The sequence below is a fragment of the Cryptomeria japonica genome, chromosome 9, assembly GCF_030272615.1.
Source record: "Cryptomeria japonica chromosome 9, Sugi_1.0, whole genome shotgun sequence".
NCBI classification, from domain to species: domain Eukaryota; kingdom Viridiplantae; phylum Streptophyta; class Pinopsida; order Cupressales; family Cupressaceae; genus Cryptomeria; species Cryptomeria japonica.
In genome coordinates this window covers 549,448,384-549,454,926 of record NC_081413.1, presented here as the reverse complement: position 1 = coordinate 549,454,926, position 6,543 = coordinate 549,448,384, and the positions used below count along the sequence as shown (strand labels likewise).

General features: G+C 30.6%; 1 long non-coding RNA gene across 1 annotated transcript; it reads left to right on the top strand.

Moving 5' to 3' along the window:
• Positions 1-4,890: 4,890 nt before the first annotated feature.
• On the top strand, positions 4,891-6,292 carry LOC131858078 (uncharacterized). The gene is made up of 3 exons (XR_009358881.1): positions 4,891-4,925; positions 5,630-5,770; positions 5,873-6,292. It is a non-coding gene; the product is annotated as an uncharacterized LOC131858078 (long non-coding RNA).
• Positions 6,293-6,543: the final 251 nt, after the last annotated feature.

Below are 6,543 nucleotides of genomic sequence, written 5' to 3'. Positions count from 1 at the left end.
GGTACTTCACTTTTTTATATTGTCATTTTCTACATAGCTATTGTCTTGACAAAGGTACTTCACTTTTTTATATTGTCATTTTCTATTGCGATCTTTATTGGATTGTTTCTTTCACATTGTTTATAATATGTTTTCTTTTTATTTACAAAAGGAGTAAAAAATTATTAATATCAGAAGGAAAAAAGAGAACAAAACTGGTCAACAATCTTACAAAAAACAATGAATTATATAGTCTTATCTTTCACAATTAATTGTTCAAACATATGAGATAAATCAAAAGAAAAATGTCTTATGTCTGTAACATTCCAACTCTATCATTTAGAAATCCATTTGCCTAGACAATCTAATACTCTATTCCTCATATCTGATACAATATGTTTTCCTTTATTATAGATGATTAAAGACATTTAATAGATAAGTGATTTTATAATATGTCTTTGTTATAGATGTTAATATGTATAAATAAAGTCTTCGGACATGTAGTGTCGCGGTTAAAACACTTCGTTGGTGAAGCGGCCACCAAGGTTCAAATCCCTGCTGGGCCATTGTGCTCGCAAGGCCTTGTGCCTTCCCTGGGTTGTTGTGCTCGCGGATTTGAACAAGTGAAGTGTGGGGATGAGGTCCCCCGTTTGTGGCCTCACTGGTTCATAGCTCCAGGTCAAAAGCATTCACGTGGAGCCGGAGGGCGTGTCGTGCCAGCGTCATCGGTCACGTTAAAAAGTTTACCAAGCATAGTTTTTTTAAAAAAAAAAGTATAAATAAAGGGCTATATGAAAACAATATTATTTATTAGGGTATTATTAACATTTTTTATTTATGTTTACAATATATTTCGGGGATATCTATGAACAAAAGAATTTTGTGAAAGAATTTTTATTTCTCAAGATAATACTGAATATTGCTGATTTGCATTTTCAATATATTATTTACCCAAGTATGACTTGAATATTCATCACTCTTAATTAGAATATGTCCTCATCATAGATGACTAAGGACACTATGTACACATGATTTTTACCAAAGATATATTGTTTGCTAAGTTATAATTTGAATCCAATTATTTAAGAATAGTGATATTATACACTATAAACTTAAAAGTGATGCGTCCTTGACTATTATGTCATATTTATCCTTCCTCATTTTATCTAACACATTTCACCTTAGAACAAATTTGCTCTAATCAAATGGAGAGGTCAACGTGCTCTCATAAAAAGTAATTATCTTTTTTGTCCATTTTTCTTTATTTTCATTTTCTTATATGATTATGATATAAGACCTTATAAATGTAGCACTTGCACCTATGAAAAGGTGCAAAGGGTTAGCTCATAATTAATTTGTAGAAAGTGTAATATTTATAAGACTATTGTTTATACTATTAGTATAAGTTTGGTTGTTTATTTATTATTAATTTATAGCTTAAATTTTTGTGGGTCGTTATTTGTTTGAATAAAAGAATTGAACTTAAAAGTGACATGTCCTTGACTATTATGCCATATTTATCCTTCCTCATTTTATCTAACACATTTTACCTTAGAACAAATTTGCTCCAATCAAATGGAGAGGTCAATGCGCTCTCATAAAAAGTAATTATCTTTTTGTCCATTTTTCTTTAATTTCATTTTCTTATAAATCTAGCACTTGCACCTATGAAAAGGTGCAAAGGGTTAACTCATAATTAAGTTGTAGAAAGTGTAATATTTATAAGACTATTATTTATACTATTAGTATAAGTTTGGTGGTTTATTTATTATTAATTTATAGCTTAAATTTTTGTGGGTCGTCATTTGTTTGAATAAAGGAATTGTTTGTAGTATGAATAAGACGTTTTTATGAAAATGAATTGTGTATATAAAATTTTAGCATGAAAGCATTTTAAGGATTGAAAATTGTACATTTACAAAAACATCATACATACATAACTTCAATTGTTATTTTCAATAAAATTGACTAATAAAATAATCTAAAAGAATAGGAGTATGAAAGCGATTCCCATGATCTTGTCAATTCTTTGTTGACTATGCTAATGAAGATTCTTCTTGGATAATAATGTTTCCATTATATTTAATATCTCCTAATATATTAACTAATAAAATATTAAAAAATATTAATATGCTTCTATTTATATTTTTAAATATTATTTTTTATGTAATTCAAACAACATTCAAAACAGAAATGCTAATCATATTTATTTTCTATTTCAGATGTCTTTATTTATATATAAATACAACAAAAAAGCTAATCATATTTATTTTCTATTTCAAATGTCTTTATTTATATATAAATACAAGGACTACAATCAAAGAGATTTACAACAACAAGCTATCTTTCACACTATTTTTATCATAAAATGTTAATTATCTTCAATTATACTTTTATCTCATTAAACACCACTTAAGAGAAAAATATATTTTTTTAAATGAAAGAAAAAATGAATCATCAAAACCTAAGACTATTCATTTTCCACGATAACGGACTATGTTGTAGATGTATACGATAAATGGTAGACAATTTATATGCATGGATGAAGGGAACAACATACTATGTTGAATAAAATTTATCAAGATTTTCTATATAATACCATTTGAGGAACACCAGGTTCTAATGGGAAGGTTGTTAATTAGCAAGGTCTTGTTTAACCTTAATTTGTGATTCTACTATTGATGATCTAACTCATTATTTTCATGATTTTGTTCAAAATTGTATAATTATGATTTGTCAAATGAGTGTTAGACATTATAAAGTTTTGCATGTTTCCCATCTATTTTCTGAATCATGGAGTTGATTATGAGCTTTCTATATGTAATTTCTTAATTAAATTAGAGCATTTAATAAGAATTTGACTATAATAGTAAATTAAATATGGATAACAAGATTTATTTAAATTTTATTTTAGATATTAAAGTTGAAATTAATTGTGACATAAGATATAATGGAGCTAATATGATATTTTTTCTTAGGGATTGAATATGGATAATGAATTCAACTTCATTTAAGGCATGTAATTTTATGTAAATATGGACATAATTATGTTGTTGGTTATTATGTTTAGGGATGTTTAATCATGTTATATTTGTATACTTACCTAGATAATCAGTAAGAAGACATATGTAATTAGTTAATTTAATTGAAATGGCTACTAATTTTATATTGATGCTAATTTTGACTTTTAAATGATCATTATATCATAATTTTGATAATCTCTAGAATGATTAAGTGCAAACAATTAATGCATGATAAAGGGGATACCAATTTGAATGTTAGCATGAATTTTGAATGACAAATAATTAAATTGGTAATTTTGAGTTAAATATGAATAGAAGAGCTAAAATTAGAATTAATGTTAATTAATTTTATGAATCACATTTGAACATGATATATGGATTTAGATGATGTGAATTAAATTGTTAGGAATTTATAAGTTCATTTTATGACTATGAATATGGTTATTAATATGGTGTCTATGTAATGATTGATGTTTCATGATTTAAGTGCATGCAAATCAACTTATGGACATGAATGTGTCAAACATGTGACTTAATATTGCCATGCTTTGGTCATGAGTTCTATGGTAGTATTTAATGTGTGCAATGAGCATGCAAGTGTTTAACATGTTTGTCAATAGGAGCATTGAATAATTGTCAACATTTACGATCCACACAATATAGCAACAAGAATTTGAATATGTTATCCTAATTATGCCAAGTTTTCTTGACCCTTTTGTTAAGCTATGCAATGTATATTTGTGTTCCCCTTTATGTTATTGGGTTTATTCAAATGTTTTGGTGTGCTAAACAATTTTAATTGATTTAAATTTGTTTTATTTGATGAAACTTGTATTGTGTTTTCAAGCGATTTTAAAGGGTTGCAAAAAAATTATTTTTAATGTTTGTGTACTTCTCTCTCTTAACTTTGTACCTTGTGATGGTTTTGAATCACATTTGAACTATGTGTATCTTTTGAGAATCTTAAGAAATTTATGAATGACTTGCGTGTAAGGAGCCAAGTCAATTCATTGACCTTATGAATATGTTTTGAAAAGAAGAGTACTCCACTTCTCTTGATTTGTATAAAAGTGAATCCATGTGAATTCACATAGATGAAGGAAGACTCTTTAATACATGTAAGGAGCTTTATCCATTTAAGATTGAAGACAACCACCAAAAGAGGACGGGATGTTGATGTTACCTTGAAAGATGATGCAAGGTGAACTCCAAACGAAACTCGAAGTTACTGAAGTGCCCCAGCCAATTCCCCTTATTATAAAAAAGAATGAAGATACAACATGTTCTATCTCAGTGATGAGAATGAATGGCATCACACTCCCCTATACCCTTCCCTTTAGCTTAAGAAGGGGTTATGTAGTCCATTTTCTATTTTCAACTTGAAAACTTGGGAGCTCAGACTTGGGAATGGTACTGTCTCTCTAATTTCGAGAACTAATAGAATCCGATTTCTTAGGAATTGGTGATCGAAGTTTAGTGTTGTGATTGTGATTGTGTTTAGGAAATGGTCACATGACTATGGACAAATATGGATCACATTTCAGCATTTGGGCTCTCATGAAGGTGGTTGGCGTCTCTATTCAACTTTTTACTTTTTCCTCTTTTTTCTTTTGAATATGGGGTGAACGTATGTCTGATCAACTTTCTGAAAAGAAGGCTGGGCTACTATATTATTGGTTTAATGTCCATTTCTTTCAACTTCAGGCACCTCTGTTAATTGGTTGCGATGTTACATCCATGCACAAAGGGACTTACAGAATTCTAAGTAAAAAGGAGGTTATAGCAGTGAATCAAGGTGAGCTCCCTTTAAAAAGTTTTCCAATAGAATATTAAGAAAAGTTTTGGTTCCTTACCATGTGGGATTACTTTTTGCAGACCATCTTGGAATAAAGGGGGAAAGTAAGCAAATGGGGAGACCTTGAGGTGCATATAATTGAACATTCGCCTGTCTTTTTTTTGTTTATTTACTTTTTGTATTATTTACTTTTTGTATTGAGGTTATTTCTAAAGATCTTTGGAATTCCATTAATTTGAATGAATGAAGGAATTTGAATGATGTCTACTAAATCAAGTAGTCTAAGGGTAGATTTTTCTCCAAGTCAGCTCTTTTGTTATGAATGTTGATCAAGAAACGTGCAGTTTTGTGAAGCCTTGTCTCCTCAAACAGCTCAATCAGACTGTCCATATTCAAATTGTTTTCAAACTGCTTGCAGATATCCTCATAAGCCACACTCTATGATGAAGTCTCATTCGGTTTCAACTGCTCCTGTACTACAAAAAATGCATCTTCATTATTGTCATTCTTCCTTGAGAGTTATCCATCTGCCCTTTCAACATCTAAGATGATGAAATCCAGTCCTCCACCGAACTATTAAGATTTTAGCCTTTCCCTTATATCAGCCCTCCAATAAGCCTTTTCATCATGCATTCCATGTGAAATTAAATTCTTTGATGTAGTGCATTTTTTTTTGTGGTCCTGCTTTGTGCACATGACAATCCTGAATATACTGTTTTATGTGTTGATGCATCCTAAGAGTTGGATAGCCGTTTTCCACAATCCCTCACTAAAATATCATGTGTGGGTCGAAAGTCACACTTGGTCTGATTGTGGGCACTCTCTGTTACAGGTGTGGGCTGGTCCCCTTACCAACAAACGTACAGCGGTGGTCTTATGGAACAGAAGCAACTCAAGAGCTACAATCACTGCCAAGTAGGAAAAAATTGGACTGCATCCTTTTGTTCAAGTCCGAGTTAGGAACTTATGGAGGGTAATTCATCGTGGCAAATCTGACAAGTCATTAAGAAAATACATTTCAACTTTGAATGCTCATTTCAGTTTCACTAATGCTAATCTTGTCTGAATATTGCAGCACAGAGACTTGGCCAAATATCACCAAGGAAGCCTTGTAGCATCAGTGAAGCCTCATGCTTGTAAATGTTTGTTTTGACACCAGTTTCTTAATAAACTCATGTGGACAGTTTAGTTTACAGCAAATATGCTGTACATGCATATTATAGCAGTGATTGGTAGAGAATTGGTGGTGATGGTGATCTTCAAAGAAGGGATATATCACTGTCCTTATTATGTTTATTATTCCCATAGTACAAAGTAGAAGGAATTTTGTGTCAAGCCTCCTGTGAAATGCACAAGGGGTTTAAAAGGCAATTGGGTATTCATTTCTTTCTCCATTTCACAGAAAGAGAGCCAAATCTTATGGCCTATTGGCAGACATGGGAGAATCAGATTTTGGTTGAAGTCAGGAATATGATAGCCCAACTAAATTTAATGATTCTTGTTTAATTCATTTAAAAAGCATGATTTTACTGCTAGTTCTATTCGCATGATGTCCCACTTATTTCATGATGACTCTTTATTACCAATGACATCCTGCAGTCATTTTGATACCTTAAACCATCAGGTAAGGTAGGGTATCATGGAATGAAAGAGGATTTCCGAGGGGTATTTCAGAAATTTCAAGAATATCTCATGTTAATGGAAAATTGTTATTTGGTTTTTATATTTTTTAGAAAAATGAAAATT